Source organism: Vitis riparia, unplaced genomic scaffold, assembly GCF_004353265.1.
Source record: "Vitis riparia cultivar Riparia Gloire de Montpellier isolate 1030 unplaced genomic scaffold, EGFV_Vit.rip_1.0 scaffold714_pilon_pilon, whole genome shotgun sequence".
Lineage (NCBI taxonomy): Eukaryota > Viridiplantae > Streptophyta > Magnoliopsida > Vitales > Vitaceae > Vitis > Vitis riparia.
Window position 1 is genome coordinate 83453 of NW_023269745.1, and position 23348 is coordinate 106800.

The following is a 23348-nucleotide window of genomic DNA, read 5'->3' on the forward strand; positions in this document are numbered from 1 at the left end:
TGCCTCCCAGATTCTGAGATATCCTGTTCCATGTTCAAATTAGTTGGTGAAAATAGTCATTCCTTGCTTGAATTGTAATTAAAGGATTACTTGGACTTGAGCTTCCATACCTTCAAAGGAGTTTTTGGAATTGAGTTTTATTAATTAATACTAATATTGTATTGAGTTTTTGAAAGGTCAATTGTATTGACAACCTCAACCAAAAACAACTTACGTAATTCCTTTTCATGCTATATTGCTTTTGCCACTTGCATATCATAGTTTGATTTTTCCTTTCTGATACTCCATTTTGTTGAGGAGTATACAGAACGGAGAGCTATCTCTCAACGCTTTCATCCTTAGAAAACTTTTCAAATTGCCTAGAAATATATATATTTTTTTTCTTCTATCACTTCTCAAGTTCTTTATGTGCTAGCCACTTTGTATCTTAACCAAGCTTTTAAACTTCTTAAAAATGATGAACACTTCATATTTTTGTTTCATGAAAACACCTTAGTCATCCTTGTAAAGCCATCAATGAACAAAATGAAATACCTATTATTGCCTTTAAATGGGTGTGGACATTCAGTGTGTATTAACTCAAGAGCTTTCTTTGTTCTCCAAGCAATTCCTTCTGGAAATGATTGTTTGTGATGCTTCCTAAGAGCACATCCATCACATCATTTTTCTCTTCAATCTGACTGGTTATTCCTTCCACCATATTCTTTTGGCAAATTAAGTAGCTTGAGATTATGGGAATTCAAATGCCTAAGCTTTTGATGCTATTACCAAGATTCATCAATAACTTCTAAATTTTAATGTCGCATCTTTTACGCATCTGAAAACAATTAATGGGTAAACTTCTATTTTTCTCCATCTTAATTTTCTTTACTATACTCCTTAACATTCCTTTACCTTTATCATAGATGATGCACTCATTATCTTGAAAGTTGAGTTTGTACTCTAATTGTGCCTTACCCTTCACTTGCACTGTCTCACTATTACGCATTTTTACTTGTTAGTTAATGGTAATGTCCATCTAAAGAAAAATATTTTAATTTGTCGCTAGTTATGTGATTTGTGCAGCCATTGTTAAGGGACCATACATCATTTTTATGCTTAGAAACACTTTGGCAAACATAAAACATGTTCACTTCACCTTTTTCTTCTGCACATCTAGCTTTCTAATTGTTTTTTAATCTGCATGTTTGCTTCTTTTGCATCGATTTTTCGATCTATATTCTTTTAGTTGTTCTTTTTGTGCTAGAGTTTCATTATTCTTGTGGTTCAGCTTATCCACAAAATCCCAATGTCTTGTGACAAAGACAAAATTGTCATTTTCACACTAGAAATCATAGTTGAGTACTTTCGCTTGTGTTACTTGAGCTAGCTTTGAAATTTCTTTGTTGGTTGTTTTACTTTCACAATAAGATTATTAAACATGAACTTATTCTGACGTGGATGAGAACAAAAAACATTATTATGCATTACTAAGGGTATCATATAACTGAGTGAAAGGTTTCAACTCAGTGGAGCTCGTTTAAATGACTCAACTAACTTGGACAATTCAACCCGATATGATCCGCCCTCTCTCATGGCCGCCTTAGCATCCTCTCTCATGGCTGTAACTCGGTCTCTCAAAGCCCTTCCTTTCTCGGAATTCATCAACTCGGTCAATCGGTTCTCCAACTCAGTTGCACTCACAAACTCGTTTTCAGATTGATTCACTGGCAAAGCTACCTTGAATTCCTCCACCAAAATTACCCTGTTAAACTTTTGCTCTGCGTACAGAGGCCATGCCACCATAGGCACTCCAGCACATATAGACTCCAGAATCGAATTCTACCCACAGTGAGTCACAAACCCGCCAATTGAGTCATGACTCAGCACCGCCACCTGCGGTGCCCAAGAATTCACCAGATAACCTCTATCCTTTGTTCTCTCTAAGAACCCTTTTGGCAAGCATGAGTCCAAGCTTGCCTGAGGTGTTTCTCCTTTGCTCTCCTCCATCCGCACCACCACAAGAACCTCACCCCACTTCTTTCAAGCCCAATTGCAATTTCCTTCAATTGCTCGGACGAGAACAACCCCATGCTTCCAAAACTAAGAAACACCACGCTTCGGCTCGGCTGCGTATTGAGCCAGCTCAGGCACTCATCTTCATCACCACCACCGCCAGGTCGCTTGGTGCTTGAGACCAACGGGCCAATGCAGAAAATTGGAGGAGTGGGTGCATCCGGAACGCAGAAACCCTCTGATATCGCTTTGATAGCTCTTGGTTCGAGCAATTTAAACGTGTTTATGATGATTCCAGACGATTTAGCCATCTGGTTTGCAGTGTCAAGGAAGTATTGATAGACTTTAGTACTGCGATCAAGCAACGCCAAGGGCATATCAGAAGCTACAAAGGATGGTGTTCCCGGGACATGGATATGGATGTTGAGATCATCTTTCAAGCTTTTTGTAATGTTTCTATCAATGGTGGAGAGGTAAAGGAACAACGCAAGCCCATTTGCCCCTGAAGTATAGAAATAGTAAGTAGGGATGTTAAGATTTGCAGAAATTTCATAAGAGGTATTGCAGAAGAAGTCAATGATGAAGGCTTTAATACTTGAGGTCTGGGACATGGACTCTAGGGTTTGACGGAGATTATTGTTGTTTAGGGTCATAAATTCAAAGAATAGAGCTGGAAAGCCAGACGGCTTGGGAAAAGAAACAGTGGGGAGGAGGTGGAAGTTGACGGACGTGGTAGTGGCAGCCACGGCTGCGATGTATGAGGCGGTGGAGGCTGTGTCGGAAGGTAGTGTGGCAATGAGGACGGTGATGGAGAAGGAAGGGTTGTGAGTGAGTAGGAGTTGTCCAAGCTCTACCATGGGAACAAGGTGGCTTATACCTGAAGAAGGATACAGAACAATGGTGTCCTTCATCATTCAAAACTCGGAGAGTTTAGCTGCTGTGTGACTACTTTCTCATGTATATGACTCTATCTATATCTAACAGTCAATAGCTTATAATTAATTCCGTGGAAGGGTTGATAATCCGCAGTCTCATTCTGGACTTTCTGATGCTGGAAATGATCTGCTGAGATACTGCTGAGTCATATTTGAATTATGCACCAACATTAGTTTCTTTTGGGTTCCTCAGTTATCTAGTTCCCATGAAAGATTCCTATAAGTGGCTGGTCAATACCCATGCACAACACGGTTAAACATGAGCAGGTAGACCTAGCCTGGCTTGTAGCAGTTGTTGCAGAGTCTCGCATCATGAGCAGGTAGACCTGGGCATGAGCAATCCCGAGCCAGGTGACCCATTTTGCCACACATATGGCACACTGGATCATTAGGACATTGGCTTGCAAGATGTCCAGACTCTTTACAGTTCCAACAAATGGTTGTTGAGTTACACTCAGCAGCTATGTGGCTACAAAGGAGAACATATTAAATCAGGTTTTTGCCAGAAATCAGTTTGGTGGGTGAATCAGGGTTTAAACTATCCTGAGGAACCACCATACATGATACATCAACCAAGTATTGACATATTTTAATTCTAGAAATTATTCTCTCATAAAACATGAAATGTTCTAGAGAAACTAGAAGGGGAGGAATTCATCTTACCCAGGAAGGCCACAGTTGTTGCATACAGTCACATTTGGGCAATCTATGGCAAAATGCCCTAGTCTCTTACATTTATTGCATAGATAATCTTGCCTGGAAATTAACAATATAATTGGTTGTGAATTGTGATAATTTAAACCAAAAGACAATAGCAACTAAAAGATCTTGGTTTTAACAAAGGTAGAGTCCACACATCAAGGAGACCACTTTTGAGAGGAACACATTTACAAAATCAACATACTGAAGATAGCAACCTCCAATGCTACAGGCTTGGACTACCATAGACAATGTTAATGTGTTTACAAGTAGATGTTCAATAGAATTCCAGAGGGGATTTCTTTCTCAATTTTATCTATTACAGTAGCTCTTCCAAATTGTTGAAGAAAATAATATATTTGTTAGAAAATAACCATACATTGATTTAGGTAATCACTCCTAAGCAAGACTCAAGGATCACATGCCTTATCCAAGTTATTCTCATCTATGGTATTTTCAATTTCTTCATCTTCATGTATCCTTTTTTATTTTTTACTTTTGCATGAAATTTTGAAGTTACAACAAGAAAGCATCCACCCAATTTTAAGCCATCTACACATGCATACACATTAAGTTCCTATATATGGTGTTTTCCAAAACTAGATAAGGACACTACAATTTTTCAATAGTTGTAGAGAAATTAGTCTCTTCATGTCACCAATCTGAGGTAGGCATACACAATGTGAATACATGATAAAAGCATAAGTTTTATCTTTTAGCACTACAAGCACTCGAACATAAGTGATTCCTAGTAATAAGCAAGGCCCAAGAAGAAAGAAAGAAGGAAAATTGCATCTAAGAACAAGTGAGAAATGAAGACCCAGTGAAATAAAGATTTTTCAAACTTCATGCAGTTGGAGATTAATGAAGACCCAGTGAAATAAAGACACTTCAAACTCCTATAAAAGGTATATGAACCAATAAAAAATTGTCATTGGACAACTAATGCTTATTTTCAAACACTACCATTACAACTTAAAGATCAGAAGATTCACTTAGTCTCCTGCAAGTATTCTCACCAATGAATGAACAATGCAGGTTTGTGGTCCCCCATGTACAAATGAAAAGGTAGGCCCAACAATGATTGACCTCAGAAGAACAATATGAAGTATCTCTACTTTAGTATGTGAGAAATAGGTGGATGAAAAACTATGAATATCTAAGAGAGCTTTCAATGCAAGTTATACGTACCAGAAGAGCCTTGTTCAAAGGTCCTGCATATAAACAAGAGGAATTCATTGTTACAACCTTGAACAATCATAATAAACATGAAGAGAAACAGTACACTTACATCAGCAAAATGCATAGATAATTTGGTAATAAACTAATCAGTTTTACAGACCCAAAACTTACAACCTATGGTAGGATTACAAATTCCCCAGTTCAGAAGAACAGTAGTTGGCACACATCTACACAGAATTCTTTATAGTCTCTAAGATTGCAATCTAAGTGAAGTTACTTGTAATAGGGTGGTAATCAGGCAGATAGGTAGATCCAACTGAGGATAAAAATACAAGCCAACACTAAAAAGTAGGCTTAATTTATATAGCATATTGAGAAGGTTCTATCCAGGTTTTTAGTTTGATGAACCAATCAAGTAAAAAAGCAATCTCAGCGCAACAAATTCTATAACCCAACAAGATACACAAGAAACATGCAATTATAAGATATATAATAAAGAATTGGCCTGTCCTTTTTATCCATAAACAGTGGGGCTATTTGCTGAAATTCTTGACTGAAATAAAGGGCTACATGGGATAAATCGAAGGTGTGATGCAAAAGACAACATTCTATTCAAACAAAAAGGGATTCGATATACTTTTTGGTCTTAATAATCATGATGAAAAGAGTGACAGGAGAAGTAACTGGTGACTTAGACATTTCACCAGTTCAAGCAGGTTATAGGATTATTACTCAGATAATTTATTTTTTGGTTTTGAGAAAATGAATAGCCGGATAAACTCAAAAAAATGAGCCAGTTCGTGTGTGTTTATATATCACTAATATACATATTTACACACACAGATATTCAGTAAGATTTTAGCATTTTGTCTCTAACACAGAAACCCAATAGCCCACTTTGTAGGATCAAGGAAAAACATGGACTCATGATTCTTTCCCTGAGAACTGTCTATTAGTTTATCCCGGTATTTTGGCATATTTTTAATATTATAATCAATAAATTTTGAAAAAAAAAATTATGTATCATGTCATGGCCTGATAATGTGAGCTTGCATTTTTCAGGAGCATATAGATGGTTTTTCTTTTAACTTTTATAGTATTGTTGATTCTATGAGACAAGTATCATAAATTTAAGATCTTTTCTCCCAAGACAGAAACCAGAGATGACAAAGCAAGGTCTTTGTAAAAAAATATATACATAAGTCAGAACAGCTTCATCTCAAACTTGACCATGGACAGAAGTTGAGAGCAAGAGAGAGCAAGCTGTGTCCTTATGTGCAGGTGCAGTATATTATTATCAACATGGTAACATGTGAACTTTTCTGTCCTATCACATGTTGTAAGGAGTACATTCAACCCCTTTCATTCCTCAAATGTGTAAGTATTTCTTACTTTTCATGGTATATTCTAACTTTTAGAACTAAGGTAGCATATTAATTTACCAATGAACAGGCAAAGAAAGATTTTTCTGCTGCACCTGATTGGTAGTTTACATATAGAAATGACAAACCGATGGACTTTTAAATCAAATACCTTTGTCCCATAGCTGACTGCATCTTCAAGTTTTCCCTTATCTATAGTTGTTTTTATGATTCTAGAAGTTGTCGTCCATCTGCAGATGAGCATGCTGCTTGCTGAAAAGAAAAAGAAATGCAATTAAATCCAGATTATTGAATGGTTTAATTATTTGTAAGGCAAGATAAGAAACAATGTGTTCTATTCTTCTATCAAATAGCATAGTTTGTTCATCACCTTATGCACTGGTACCAAGCTAATAACGTCAAGTTTTTGGAAAGGGTATGGAGAATCCATATCAAAATCCCTTGGAACTAGCTCAATTCCCACCTGAAAAAGAAAAAGGCAGAATCGTCAGCCCTCATTTCCACTGTGAGCAAGAAGACCTGTTATCCATGAGTTTTTCCTAAGCATTACAAATATTTGTTTTAATATATTTCATTTCCTGATAGGATTTTCCCTAAACTAGAAAAGAAATTAATTTTGCTTTTAAGAATATATATATAATTGTTGCCCATCCATGATATAAATATCCTAAGTAAGTTCTTAATTCTTTTTCCATTCTCTCAACACAACTGAAACATTCTTCAAATTTATATAAATAACCCATGATATAATGTTTAAAATCATAAAACTACAAAACCCACATATCCAATATAAAAGAATGTGGGGCATGCTCAAAGTTTTGGAACACATAGGCCAATTCCAAAATACCTTATGACATAATCCCCGTAGAACTGCAAATTTCTGCACATCTTTTTAGTTTAATGTGCTAAAATCCCATTCATATCGTTTCTTGAAGAATACCTCCAACCATCTCCACACAAGGGAATGAGCATTGCATGGCTGATTTAATTCTCTATTTCCAGGAACCCCAAGCATCAGATTCAGTGCAACACCTATTGACATAGCCAATTTCTCAGGATTAACAACAGCAGCTATTATTGCCTGCAAAATGTGCTTAAAAGCTCGCACTATCATCTCATGAATACAAAGTGACTGCAGTTACAATAAAAAGAAATAATGAACTGTTTATTCAGGCATAGGAGATGAACTCTTACATTGTGAAATGACACATTATCCTTGCCCATAAACCGGTACAAATCCACATTTTCAGGGTTCTTCCACCACTTTTCCCACACAGGTGTATAGCATGCAGTGATTGAGACATAAAATGTGGTCACAACATAAGTATATACAGAATGCACTTCCTTTTCTTCAATGCATTGACAGTATATGCAATATATGGACATGATAAGAGAAAAAAATGATAGGTGGATGAATGAAAAATCATAGCATGAGATTGTTTGCAACTTAAAATGTTAGAGCATAAGGTATACATACATAAATTAATATAATCTGAAAATCAATTACCTCTAACATATTAGCAGAGAAATTGAATACTATAGGTAGTGCTCTGTCTCCTATATATGCTTCTGCATCCACTATTATATGCTCAAACCAAACTTCAATGGTTGGAATATCAAGTCCAACTCTGTTTTAGGCAATTAGAAACCAACATAAATACATCATACAAAAAGGCTTCATAGAAAATAAGAAAAATAAAATAGCTCAGAATTCCTAAATCCCCTTTAACCAAGCTGGACTTAGAAGGCCTGTTAATGGCCTTTGGACTAGGTTGACCAGACCCACTTCCTATAACACAGGATGTTAATCTAAAATAAAAGACCAGGTTCATTTGAGAATTTGTACATTCATTTTCAACGCATTGTTGGCTTCAATTAGCATATGTTCCTGCACCCACATTTCCTTACAAGGACTCTACCTTGCAAGTCTTGAACTTGATTGTAAAGAATGTGGTTCTTAGTTACAACCATGGTAATTAACATCATAGAAGACATGCCAAAATATAATATCCAAAATTAAAATATATCCATAAGCTTAACAACATTGAAAAAAAAAAAAGACATTACAAAGAAATTGTTAGCAAAAAAGAAAGAAAAAATGTCTCTAACATCATCTTAAGTAAAAAAATCTAAAGCACAAGTAAATCATCATTTTCATCCATCATTGTGAGTTGGGGCTGTGAGTCATGAATTGATGAATCACCTAGTAAAAAAAAAACACCAAAAAAAAATATTAGAAAATTTTACTAAATATTTTAATAAAAAACAATTCATAAAATTGATAATTATGTAAATTGGTTACCTTCTTTTTCCTTCCATAACCAACTTTGAGCACACATTAAGGCCTCCAAAGTATCTGGATGAAGCCTACTGCGATGTTTTGATACCACCCTACCACCCATGCTAAAGGCTGACTCAGATGCAACTGTAGATACCGGAATAGCATAGATATCACGAACAATCATCTGCAAAGTCGGATACTTTATACCATTTGTCTTCCACCAACTTAAAACATCAAAATTTGAATTCCTTGGCAGAATAGACTCCTCTAAGTAATAATCTAACTCTGACTTCGTATGACTTTCTCTGGTGGTACTATGAACAAATAAGTCAAACTTTGAAAGAGGATCTTGTTCATCATAGTTTAACTCCAAAAGAGTTGAACCTAATGAAGTACCATAGGATGAAGTTTTTTGCCCCAAATTAGACTTTGATTGATACTTAGAAAGCAACTCATAACACATTCCACGGATTTTTTCTATCTCATTTGAAGCTTCAGACCCATACATTAGTGGAAAGTAAAACTCTAAAATCTTTATTTTGTATCTTGGGTCAAATATAGCTGCTATTGCCATCATAATATGACACCCACTCCAATACTTGTCAAACTTTTGCAGCATACTTGATGCCATCGTTTTCACAACATCATTTGAGCATATCAACCAATCATACAATGCCTCTTTGATTTCGCACACTTTGACGAAGAAAGTATTTACAGTAGGATAATTTCATCCTGAGAACAACTCTGTTATGTTGTAAAACAATTTCAATCTTCCACATATTTCCTTTACCATATTCCATTCTTCCTCTGATGGCACAACCATGTAGTATTTTTCACGTTGCTTCAAACGTGGGAACACATCTTTATATGTTATAGCAATTGATAACATCAAGTATGTGGAATTCCATCGTGTCTTACAATCAAGACTTAACTTCTTATTGCATGGAATACGCAATTGGCGAGCTGCATCTTCAAACTTTTCCATTCTTGATGGGGTTGCTAACCAATATGCAACACTTTCACGAATTTTTTTCAATGACATCCAAACCTTCCTTAACAATTAAGTTCAACACATGTGCCGCACATCGCATGTGGAAAAATTTTCCATTCAATAATAGTGAATCGCTCAAAGATAATTTCTCCACCAAGATATTGATCATTCCGTCATTACTTGAGCAATTATCCACAGTGACTGTAGAAACTTTTCTATCTATATTCCAATCCAACAAGAAATCCATTAATACATCTGAAAGAACTTCTTTTGTGTGTGGAGGAGGCACATAAACAAACCTAAATTAAGAATAAAAAATATCATTAACACAAACAATATCATTAAAGGATCAAATAAAAAAACACTTTGGAAGTTAAAAAAAAAATAACATAACTAACCTTACAATATGATGGTGTAGTAACCAAGACTCATCAATATAATGTACAGTGATAGCCATGTAACATTTCTTTTGATTTGATGTCCACATATCAGTTGTGATAGCAACTCTACTTTGAAGTTTCTCTAAGTAGCTAATCATCTTATCTTTCTCAACCTCATAAATCTTCATTATATCACCCTTAATCGTATTGCGGGAAACCATCTTAAACAAGGGTTAGAGACTAGTAGCAAATTCTCTAAACCCCACATGGTCAACGATTGAAAGTGGGTACTCATGCAATATAATTGCACGTGCAAGCTTCTCTCTTGTGATTTCTTGATCAAAGGTAAAACCACCAATTTGAACTTTTCCATGACCTTTTCTCTCTACTGCCAATAATTGTTGCCTAATATCAACATTTCTTCATTTCATGCACCTATCTATGTGTACATGTAAGTGTTTTGTCCCATTCTTGCTATCGGCCTTAAGCTTTCCCTTACAGTGCTTACAAATAGCATAATCTTGTCCATCTTTTATGATTTTATCAAAATCATTCCAAACAACCGAAGTCAACTTTCTTCTATTAGATACCAAGGTTCCATCAGTAGTTGAAGTACTACCTGTAATTGGAGTTGAACCCACACTTGGCATGGAAAAGTTTTCCCCTTCTTCTGATGTCATTTTTCTTAATATAAAATAAAGTCTATAAGTAAAACATTCAAACCTAAATTAATAACCTAAAGCTTGGATAGGGCTTGAAGCTAGGGTTTAAAAGGTAAGATTGTATTTAGGTTAACCTCCAAGAATTGCAAGATGTCAACATAGTTTCCATTAATAGGAAAATAAATGTAATAGAAAAGCATCGAGGGCAGTGCAACCGAAAGACACATGCAGTTTATATGGACAGCCCACAGCAAGTGAGAAGAAAATAATAAGAAAATAAAAAAAAAAAAACAAAAAACAAAGCAAACAAAAGCAAACAAAGAATATTCTAAAAAGTAATAACCAGAAAACAAAACAAAACCTTGAAATTAGGAATATTTAACCAATATCAAAACTATTAACGGACAAAATTTGCAAATCAAATTCTCTAAAGACAAAAGAATTTTAGGGAAGAATTATTCTATATTGAATGGCACAATATGGAGACCACTAGCACAAAACACATACAGTTGAAAAATATTGAATAGGATTTAACATGGAAGCAAAAGTGGCAATTTCATAAAAATTAAACAAGGGCAAATGACTCATTTGTAATAGTTACTAGTAAAAAGTACATGAATATTAGTGTCATTAGATTGTATCTTAGTGTGATACGCACTAGAAATGGGTTCATTGATGGAATGCATAGTAGATGTTCAGAGGGAAAAGAAGCACTAGTTAGAGAAAACAGGATTCTTTTTCCCTATTCTCAAGTTTAATGAATTTATCAATTGGTTTGCAGGATGCACTTAGAGAACTCTGGAGCTTAGCTTATCCTGGTAGGGAGCTCCCCTCTCTTAAGTCAGAGCCCTGGAATGAGATGGGTTGGCAAGGTACTGATCCTTCGACAGATTTTAGGTGGGTAGAGGACTATATATAAACATATGGTATTTACAGACTTCTCTCATGTTCATGTGTATTAATGTAAATTTGGTCAAACACATTTTAGGGGTGGCGGATTTATATCATTGGAGAATCTTATCTTTTTTGCCAAGAAGTATCCAGTTTGTTTCATGTTCTTTCTTTCCTTTTCCTTCAATGACATCACTTGAATTTTTTCCCCCTCATTTTAAGTCACGAGTATTTGGAGAATAGTTTGAGTGGTTTAGTAGTTGAGTAGGTAGAATAAAGTTTCTTTGAACAGTTGCAATGCCCTAGTCCATGTTCCAGAAGGTGTGGCTATGATCTTGGAAAAATCAAATATGGACTGGTTGAATATAAATTAGTCACTGTTACAAAAGTAGATCAGTGAGAGCTTTAAAATTCAAAATTGCATAAAAATGCACATAGATTTGGTTCCTTTTATGTTTTGCATGATATAAAACTTTTGGAGCGTACTTTGAGATAACTAACATTCCAAGAATCATTATACAAATTATCATGAGGCCATGCAAATAAATTCTAATTTTTCAGGATTATCTCTTCCTTTATATCCACCTAAGTTTTTGTGCTATCATAATATGGAAGCAACAAGAAAGCAGAATTCCTCAATGCATTTCTAGAGTCAAACAAAATTAAACTTTCATATAACCAGTAGAAAATAAATTTGCCTGTAGAGAACATAAAAAATGTCCAATTGCACATTCACAACCTCATACTTCACATGATAAAGAACTGATATGCAAATTAAACAACCATTTGGTGCTGGATAAGTAATCCTGGTGAAAAAGAAGCAAGGGAATAATGCAAGGATCAATTGAATTCTCATAGCGCCTAAACGATTATGGTATTTTTGAAAAAAGAGAGACTTCAAATCTCATCCCAATTATTATAAAGTGCAAGTAAAATATGTGTATATATATATATATATATATATATATATATATATATATATACATATTGACCCAACTATTGAAATTCATGAGAATTTGGCATGGCTAAGCACTAAATCTGAAGTCCTTATCTGCCACTTTCTGTTAAGAAAGTCCCAATATCCAAATGAACTTTATAAATATAACAAAACAAATCAACTTTGTGCTTGTTTAGATAAACTTCCCGTTTTCTGTTTTTGAAATCAGAAAATAGTGGTAACTTTTATATAAAATACAAAAACACTTAGAGACTTACATTGAAAAAGTAATACTTTTAAAAACTGTTTAATTATTTGAAAATGATTTTTAAAAATAAAAGAAAAATCTATACTTTTTGTACAAGATGTTTTATTTCTATATAAAAGTTTCTGATTTTAAAAACAAAAAACAACAAGTGTAACAAACGGACACTTTTAATCAAATGCATGTAATGATCAAGATGTCTCATTAGAGTGATCAGACACTTTGTAATCAAATGCATGTAATGATCAAGAAGTCTCATTAGAGTGTATAATCTATATTTTTTGTACAAGATGTTTTATTTCTATATAAAACTTTCTGATTTTAAAAACAAAAAACAAGAAGTGTAGTCAAACAGACACTTTGTCATCAAATGCTTGTAATGATCAGAATGTCTCATTAGAGTGTATAAATGCTCCAGTGACAAGTATATCTCTTCTTAACTTTGTTAAATGCATCTTTATCCAAGCATTATGATTCAATGATAGGGAGACATCCCCAATTTTCCATACCCCGTTTTTTGGCTCATACATTATTTATGATTTTCGTTTGTCATATTTATTTCTTGACATGAGGCAGGTAAAAACCTTTTTCACTTGTTAGTTCCAAGTATTGTTCTTTGTTTATTTTGGTGACATTGTTCTATACATTATAATCTACTCACCCTAAAAAATGGATTCATTCAGGGATAAAGATTCAACTAAATTAATTCTACATGGATGAAATTTGTGACTATCAAAAGGGAAGGGTACGTATAAAAAATTGCATAAAATCGGAGTTCCAATTCCAACAGAAGGACTTGTATTACAACATCAGATGGTAAGTCTTATAAAACTCAATAGTTCAGGACCCAGGATGACCACGTAATTTCAAGCAATCAAATGCCAGTTTGATACTTTCTAACAATTCAATCTTTACTAGTACTCATAACACTTTCCTTCAAGGACGTTTGTAAAAAGCCTAATTCAATATTGTAAATAATCAATATCTCATTTTATCAGTAGTGTTAGTACTCACAGTGTCCCAAATATGCAGAAATTTTTATCCTTCCGAAACAACCACCCAATGCTTTCATCCATGTCATGACATATCATATCATAGCTTCAAAATTTTGGATGCTCTAGTTTTGTTCACAACTAGATGCCCAAAAGAGTTAAGCTAAGAACTTCAATGAATAACTACATATTTGGTATTTAGGGATACTTACGTACTTCGTTATTCTGCTGTTAATATGAAACCCTAGAAAAATTTGACGATAAGATCCGTTTCTTAATATGAAGGGAGTGGAAGCATTTGACGATAAGATCTGCTTAGCCCCTATTAAGATTCGCAAGAAACGGATTCAAAACCCTAAATAGCAACCCGAAAACTAATAGAAAAAAAAAAATCCTTCAAAAATCTGAAACTGGAAATGGAAAAATCCTAAATCTTGTATCTCTTTCCCGAATTAGAAACGGAATACAACACCAAATCAAGGCATCATTCAACCAAAAAATCAACAAAAAATCTTACCAGTCTGTAGATACGTGAAGATAATAGTTGTGATTCTTGATTTCTTGTGAATATGGGATAAACAAGGATGAATCGAGAGGAAATGGATTTTCGAATGGATTATCTGATGGATTTCTCCATTGAGTGGGAGGAAAAACCCTAGCATCGACAGGAACGAGAACTGAGAGAAGAAGACCTAAAATGAGGAGAGGAAGCTAATATTTACAAGTGGGGGGTAAAGTAGTAATTTCATATTCGGGGCGGGGCGGGGCGGGTCAAATTATAACTACACCCGACCCCGCCCCGAACCCGATTCGGGTTTTTAAAAAAAGCTTGAACCCGGCCCATCCCCGATTGCCATGTTCCTATACCCGTCCCAATAGGGGCGGGTGACCCGGGAAACCCGCGAAATTGCCATTCCTACTTGAGGAGGGAGGAGAATTTTTTTTTTTTTTTTCGTGGCAGCTCTTTTGAAAACTAATATTTTTATTTCATTTTTTTATTTTTTATTCTTATTTTTATTAATTTATGCTCTTTTCCAATAAAATAATAAAATTTAATTAAAAAATCATTAGAAAATCATGGGGTACATTTAAAAAATTTTCTTGTTATATTAATTACCAAAAGGAACAAAATTAAAATTATCAAGATTCTTAATTTTTATAAAATATAATTAAAAACATATTTGAATTTTCTGTCTTTAAGAAATAAAAATAATAAAAACAGAGGTTTAAGTTAATCGATTTTTGATATTTAAAAAATATTTTCTTTTACTTTCCGGACTACAAAATCGTCGAAATTTATAACTTATGATGGAGTCGATTGTATCCGATAATCCCTCCTCTCTGAACCCTCCTGCAACGAAGAGCCTCACAGCCTCAACCCGTTTGCCGTTTCCCTCCGCCGCTTTCCGCCGTTGTACCCAGGATGGTGAGCCAAAGGCAAAGGCTTGCTCGCAAAGTCTACAAAGAGGCGCACCCGGAACTGTTCCCAAAAGCCGAGCCAGCAGCCCCCAAAGACCCAACCAAGAAGAAGAAAAAGAAGAGCAACTTGAAGCCCAAGAGAGCAGAGATGAAAGGACCCAAGTCCACAGAGAAATCAGATAAATCAAAGCTTAGAAAACACCCACTTAGAGTTCCAGGCATGAAACCTGGCGAGAGCTGTTTCATCTGCAAAGCTAAAGACCATATCGCCAAACATTGCCCCGAGAAAGCTCAGTGGGAAAGGCACAAGGTTTGATTTTTCTTTGCAATTCTATTTGTTTTTGAATTTTTTTTTTCTTCTGGGCATTCTTTTAATCGAAGAAAACATGTGTCAATAGCTGAATCTCGTTCCCTTGGTTTTTGTTTATTAAATGTTGCAATTGCCAAACAATGTGGACACATTATATCTGTTTCTGGTTTTGGTTTAGTAGTATTTGAGTGGATGAGAAGAGACTTGTAGTTGAAGTTGATGAGCGTTTTTCCCTGGTAATGCTTTAGTGATAGATGATCACATGGGCATATACTTAAATGTTATGTAGATTTTGCCTTGTTATTTGAAGAGATGAGTAACATTGAAATTCTTCTGGTAATAGGAAATTTTATTTTTCAGTGAGGAGTTAATTGACAGTTGAGGTCTTGTTTGTTTGCAGATATGTTTGCTTTGTCGACAACGTGGACACAGTCTCAAGAACTGCCCTGATAAGGGTGAGGAAAAGTTGGATAAAAAATTGTGTTATAACTGTGGGGAAACAGGGCACTCACTTGCTAATTGCCCCCAACCTCTTCAAGAAGGTAATTTCCATTTCAGTTGATTTTGGAGTGTAGTTAATTTGATTATGCTTTGGGCAATGTATCTAAATAATGATGATACTGTTAACTTTAGAGAAACTTCAATAAGAAATTTGTTGTAGTTTGGTTGTCTTGGTGCTCTTTTTTCTTTTCCTTGCATTTTTCCTCAAATTTTTCAAGAACTAGACATTGCATAAGTAGTTGGGATCGAGGCATTTTCTAGTTAAGTTGATCTGAACATGCTATGTTGTTATATGAGTATTAATGGGACAATATTTGTTTGAGTCTTATAGTTACACAAGTTTATATAATGTTTTACTCAATGAGATTGTTTATACCTAATTAGAAAGAACTATTTGACTTATTCTAGAAAATTGATTAGGTTAAAAATTGAGCATCCTTGGGAATGAATAAGCTTAAAACTTTAATTAAATCTCATATTAGAAAATATTGTACTTCATGGCTATAATCCATATGGGTTAATTTAGAGATTCTTGAGTGTACGCTGAGTTGAATTTGGGAATTGAGGGGGAATCCAAAATAAATCATTTAAATGAAGTAATAACAATTTTCTGGGTTTTCACAATCTCATTTAAAACTCAAGTGTATTTGGTCAATAATCCTATATGGGTTTTTATATATGAATCAATATAAGGAATATTTCACGGTGTGCATAGATGAAGGATCTATGCCTCAAATTGATTTTGTAGATTGGTTGGGTTCTTATTGAGGGAGGGAGTAGTTTTTTTTCCCCTCTTTTTTGTTTTGCCTTTTGGCGCTTATTGTATACGTCTTGTGTACTCTTGTGCGCTTGTTCTTTTAGTGCTTTTAATAGCTATTCTCTTATTTAAGCAATTCACATGATAAAGTTGGTGTTTCTTGAAAAAACTTTATTGATCATGACTCATGAGAATCTCATTGAGATGCAGCTAGCTGGAAAGAAATCCTTTATCTTATCATAACTGGGGTTGATTTGAGATAAAAGTCAGATGAGGATTTTAAAGTAAGTCATGAATCAGGATGCTCCTATTTTGAAGAGATTGTGCAGTAAAATCTTGATCATGTAAAAGCTATGTTATTAATTTCAGTTCAGATAGGATTCTGCTTTCCCCACCCCATTACCAAAGGTGCCATTTTGTAGGAACTTGAATTTAGGACTTTTGGATGAATATTCAAAGGATTGAGGAAATATGGAATGACTTCAGGAATCATGTGTATGACATGACTTTACGATAGGAACTCAAAAAATTACAAAAAGGTTATAAAAACTTTAGGTAGTAAACTATTCATCATGTTCTGCGGAGCAAATACTAACATTAATAACACAAACACAGTCTAAAGTTTGTTTATACCATCCAGATGCCAAATGTGATACAAATAGTAAAGGATGTTTATTCATTTTTGATATATTGTACAGTGGTTGAATACAGTATTGTGACCATGGATAGAATCTATGCTTTTGCTTCTGTCATAGTTTGGAAAGAGATAATTACCTTGACATAGCCCTAAACTTAACAGATGCATAAAAACATTGTCATCATTTTGTAAGGGTATATCCAAAACTTTATATTAACTCTGGGTGTAGTTAGCAGATGCTTGGATTTGGTGGGCATAACTGCTCTTGATCTTTTCCTATGGGGAACATTTCTTGGCTGTTCACTAGCATTAGCTTCAGTTGCAGTTTGGTCTGGAAGTGCAGGTTCCCTTCCAGGGCAACAATCATTGACCAAAATTAAGGGAAATAACCTGTGCCCTGCTACCGGGCACTTAAGCCATGACTAGGCATAGCATGCATCTGAGAAGCAACTGCTTGATTCTTTCTTTTAAATTCCCTGGACAAAAGGTTGGCAGGATTTGATAATTTGATTTGACTGGAATGGGAATTTCACTCAAAACTGTTTTGGAGATCTTCCAATCATATGGAGGAATATGGTAAATGGACTGGTCCAAGCATCTTATATTGTGCTTGTGTGCATGGTGGAGGCAGGAGATAATTGGAAATTTTCCATTTAGATTGTGCATCAATATTAGAACATCAGTGTGTAAGTTTGTGCACATGCATGCATATGTATTTATTCTCACTGGCAATGGGAAAAATTTTGCTTGCACTACTCTGATTTAGAAGGATATGCTTGTGCTAACATACAAAATTGTTTACTAGATGATTTACTCTGATTTTAGAAAGTCTTTGCCCTTTTTTGGTTTATAATTCATATTGTGAGCTGTTTCTTTTTCTTTCTGGCTTGTGCTTTTCCTTTAATTATGTGGTTGGTTTTCATAATTGTATGAGGAGCTCAAGGGGTTGGTGAAGGTTATTTCTCTAGATAGAGTTAAATAGTGAAAAGGGATTCATATAGCTGCTCAAGTAGCTGGAATTTAGGTTTTTGCCAGGTTGAGTAGTGGATGCATGGCTCAACTCAAATTTGAATATATGAAAGATGCTTTACATAAATTACAAGGAACTATAAGTTTTTGTTTTTCATTCTTTTGTGTTTTGGTTGTCCGGATGTGCATTACTGTCTCGTCTGAATCAAATTCTAGGTTTTCCAGTTGATTTTTGATATCATGGCTTCAATCAAACCGTCATAAGCTTGGGCCTTATATATCTGATGTAGTACAAGCCCAAAATGTGTGGGTTAAATCATCTTTTATGCACAACATAATGCGGGATAGAGCGAGTCTGATGACTTGGTTCAAATTTGTGCTTACCGTCATCTACCCTGTCCTGAATTGTGAATGTTTTTCTTTTGGTAATGCAGGGGGAACAAAATTTGCCAGTTGCTTTATTTGTAATGAGCATGGACATTTGAGTAAGAACTGCCCCAAAAATTCGCATGGGATCTATCCAAAGGTATATTTACTCTTGGTATTTGATGTTGGACTTTTTTGTAACAGTGAAAGTTGTATTGTAGGAATAATTCTCTTAGAACATACATGCTCTCCGATTCCTGTTTTTGAGCCTTGCTGGTGCCTATTGAACCTTCATTTTTCTCAGCTTCTCTCTCAGAGATCTTAACATCTTTCATATGGTTTTTGTACAGGGCGGTTGTTGTAAAATATGTGGTGGGGTTACACATTTGGCCAAAGATTGTCCTAACAAAGGCTGCAACAATGGTCCAGTTGCTGCAATTGCTGGAGGTAACACATCAAGTTTTTATGAATTAATGTTCTTAATTTCCTCCATTCCTATTTAATGTTAAATTCTCATGTGATATTTTGTTCCCAGGTATTGAACATGAAGAGAGGCCAAAGGTAACCAAGTTTGTGAGTGGAGACGATCTTGATGATGACTTTATGGTAGCTGACACATATACTGGCTATCAAGAGAAGTCTTCTGAGGCAAAAGTTCATCCAACTCCTGAGTCGAAAAACTGTCATGTAAAACCAAAAAAGAAGCAAGGTCCTAACGTTGTGAATTTTGTAGGATAATGACTTTATGTCATTAGAATGACATGCAGAACCCAGAATTTTTTGGATAATCTTATACATCGAGGTTTTTTGTTTTTTTGTTGTTACCACAAATTGGTTTTGTTTTTATTACTGGGTGGTGATTTCTCGACAGATTATCTTGCAACCTATTAGGTGTACTGGAATGCTTAGTAAAGAACAGAGAAGGGGATTGCTAAAATAATCAGGTGTTGGAAATTAGATTTCACAGCATTTGTTGCTGGACTTCCAATTTTCCATTTTTTTCTCCTGCATTTTCTTGGCAAGTTGGACACCAACCAGGGTGATGGAACCCTTTCTTTAATGTTTCTTGTGGATTGTGAGCAATGTTCTCCCCATGTTGGAACTTGAAATCAGTCTATTTTTCATGCCAACATTAATATGTTGGATTGGGATATGCCATAGAATTTTTTTTCTTCCGGAAAACTATGTTCTTTCCCCTATTTGGTTTGGCAGCTTCTCCCGGTGTTACTGAATATGAGTCCAAGTTTGGGTTGGATTGGTTTATCAAAATGATTGGGTAAAGGGTGGATAAAACTAGGTGTAAAAAGGCATCGATTGAAAGAAAAAAAAAAAAAAGGAAGAAAAACACAAAAATGCAGTTAATGTTTTGGTATGATTTAGATGATCAAGTTAATTTTTTTATTGGTTTTTCAATTTTCGTTTACACCCCTGGTTAGAACATGTTGAATTAGATCAAATTACCATGTCTCTTCCTTTCAAGTTGAGGGCATTGATGACACCTTTTATTCTTCGAAATCTTATGTTGTAGAGTCATGTTTTGAAATCTTATGCTCTACTTACTAATTATAGTTATGTAATGAGAACCAAGTAAAAATGGAGTTCTACCTTCCAATGTTATTGCAAAACATAACTATTTAATCACTTATACATTTTAAAAGGTAATATAGGTGAAAATCCATTTAGATAGATCAAGTCATTTTCATGAAAAATAGGAGGAAAACAGAAAAAAAAAAAAAAAAAAAAAGAAAAGAAAAAGGAAAACAGAAGAGGAGTCAACAATGGCCTAAAATTATATAACTTGGCCAAGAGAATTCCTAGCCTCAAAATTTTGTTATTCTCCTCAATTTTCTCTTCCTTCAAAAGCCTGCCTTTCATGTTTTCCCCATAATCAAGGATCTCCCTCTTCTCTCCTATACTCCCATTTCTCCCTTTTCTTTTCTTCTCTTTCTCTTTTCACAAGGGCTCCCTGTCTCTAATTGGAGGACACCATGGTATGTTTGCTTTCATTTTCATGTTCTACTATCTTAAAAACCATAAAGAAGAACAAAGCATATATGATCAAACATTTGGTTTCAACAGAGTCATTATGTTTTGATTGAATTTCATTGCATCTACAACCAAGCAAATGTTGTAGACTGATGGGATTTTAAGATTTCTTCCTTTCTTTTGTTTTTTTTTTTTCAATGATATCAAAGAATTCATCATCCTGTTCCTATTGGTGAGTGTTTTTTTTTTTTTTTGGTCAATTATTTTGTTAGCTACAGACAGATTAATATTTCATTGATAACAAAATCCATAATCTTTGAACATTATGCAATTTTTTTTATAAATAAAATCTGTTTTTTTTTAGTTTTAATCTTATATTTAATGTGGGAGCATTCCTTCAAGAAATGCCATTTTGTAATGTTATAATGTGAGGCTACCTCACAGATCATGGTTTGTATCAGGGGAAGAAAAGAAAAATGGAACCATAGATATTCAATCATTTAATGTCACATTTCATGGAAAACAAAAATTTTGTGATTTATGCCTTGATTTTTCCTGTGAAAACAATATGGGATAGGCAAATTCGGCATCTGGAATGGCGGTGAATGATGAGTGTAAGCTCAAGTTCTTGGAGCTAAAAGCAAAGAGGAACCACAGGTTCATTGTATTCAAGATTGAGGAGAAGATTCAGCAGGTGGTGGTTGAGAAGCTTGGAAGCCCAGACGAAAGCTATGATGCTTTCACCTCCTCTCTCCCTGCTAATGAATGTCGCTATGCTGTCTTTGATTTTGATTTTACCACTGATGAGAACTGCCAGAAAAGCAAGATTTTCTTCATTGCATGGTAATGTACTTGTAGTACAATTCATCTTTGAATGAACAAATATGCTTCCATATATATATATAAATGAATGAAAATGGATGGATATTTGTAGGGCACCGGATACATCGAGGGTGAGAAGTAAGATGCTGTATGCGAGCTCCAAGGATAGATTCAAGAGGGAATTGGATGGAATTCAAGTCGAGTTGCAAGCAACGGATCCAAGTGAAATGAGCCTTGACATTGTAAAATCACGGGCACTGTAAACACTCATCTTGCTCCTCTTCTCCTGCATCCATCTCTGCTGCCTCTCCCCAGTACTGTTACGTTTTGTGAGCATTATTTATATATTTTTTGTTTTCTGGTTCATGGGTTTATACTAAACCATGCAGTGTAATGTAATACTATGAATGCTTCTGCCTTTTTAGTACTCTTCTTGTTTTGTGACAAACTATATATTTTTTAGCACATACCTAATATCATGTTTTCACATATATATGAGTTATGCAATTACGTACATGTAAGTCCTAGATTATTTAGTGAGATGGATGCATTTTAGCAGCTAAACCTCGTACAAGATTCATTTATATATGCGCTGTCTGGCCTTCACAGTAACTAATCTGAAGTTGGCAGTGCACCTTTCGCTCTCTATCTAAGTAAATTAAGCAGCTGGGATCTGAAAATTAGTGAAGGGTAGATCTTTATCTTCCATTTTTACTTCAATTTGAACTTTGGAAACTTGAGTGTACTGGAACTTGTCTTGCAAGTGATCATTTCATGCTAAATTTGGTTCTTATTTCTTGGTAGGAACGGAAAAGATAAGAATGAACGAAAATGGAAATGAAGAATAGAAGAAAAGAAAAAATGAAAGAAAAATAAAATAAGAGTAGCTTATACTTAATAATTTTTTTGGCATGATTCTCTAAATTTATTTTTCTCTTTTTTCTCTATTAAAAAAAAATGAAAATGTGTAAGTTTTGAAATAATCTCTACCATATTCGATTTTTTATATATATAAATTTTTTTTATAGTAGATCAAATAAGAGATTTTGGTTTCTCTTTTACTTTTTTTTTTTCTTTCTCTATTACTTTCTATGGTTTAATTGTTCATAATAAAGGGTTAACTCCCTTGAGGATCTGCTAATGCCACCGGAATAGCACTAGGCATCAAAGGCAAAGGTAGGGCCATTTATTTGACTTACCCAAGGTGTGATCATTGACCACAACCAAAGTGAAAGTGGATGCTAATTGCAGAATTTAGGTTTGGAAAGGTGGGTTATTCTTTTCTTAGTACCCTTTTCGTTTTGTAAGCATCATCTGTTTTCACTTTTCTTTGCCCAATTTTTGAAATGCTTGGTACAACTTCTTGATGGTCTGGAAACTAAATGATTTCTAGAAGAGGTTCACAATACTATGCTATGACTTTAAATAAAAATTGTTTGAGGTGATATCAATTTTCCTTAATGAGATGAGTAAGATGCTTTCACCAAAAAAAAGTTCTAAAATTTAAAATTATATATCGCACATAAATTTTTCCTTTAGTGTTGCAAGTTCAATCTATGTTCGAAGTTGCTGCAAATGGCTACTTAGTCGTTGAAGAAGTGGAAATTCGACTAGTGTAGCACTCTTAGGCCCTCGTGTCACTAATGATATGACACGATTTGTGTGAAGAAGTTCTACGAAGACTTCAACATAAAGAACTTCTACTTTATTCTGCGCTTATGGCAATGACTAAGTGGTAGCAACAAACAAGACGCTACTACATGCCTTCAAGAAACAACTTCAATGGTCTAAGTGTAGATGGGTGGAAGAGCTGCTAAGGTCTTATGTGTGGGACCCCATGGTCGTCTAGACGCTAGCTGTGCAGAGAGGCATGCGGGTGACATCCTGATTTACTGCATGCAATAAAGACTTGGAAACGTTGCACAAGAATTAACTCCAACAAATAATTGTCTACGAACTGTTCATCTTTAGGCTAAGGACCATTAGAGC

The 23348-nt window shown here is 34.8% G+C and overlaps 1 long non-coding RNA gene and 2 pseudogenes across 1 annotated transcript; 1 reads left to right on the top strand and 2 right to left on the bottom strand.

The window, feature by feature from the left end:
• Positions 1–1393: 1393 nt before the first annotated feature.
• Positions 1394–2911, bottom strand: LOC117910339 (annotated as a pseudogene).
• A 3481-nt stretch (positions 2912–6392) lies between these two features.
• On the bottom strand, positions 6393–7117 carry LOC117910326. Its single transcript, XR_004650646.1, has 3 exons — positions 7041–7117; positions 6564–6656; positions 6393–6445 (listed from the first exon to the last, which is right to left on the bottom strand). It is a non-coding gene; the product is annotated as an uncharacterized LOC117910326 (long non-coding RNA).
• A 7804-nt stretch (positions 7118–14921) lies between these two features.
• On the top strand, positions 14922–21826 carry LOC117910330 (annotated as a pseudogene).
• The last annotated feature ends 1522 nt before the right edge of the window (positions 21827–23348 follow it).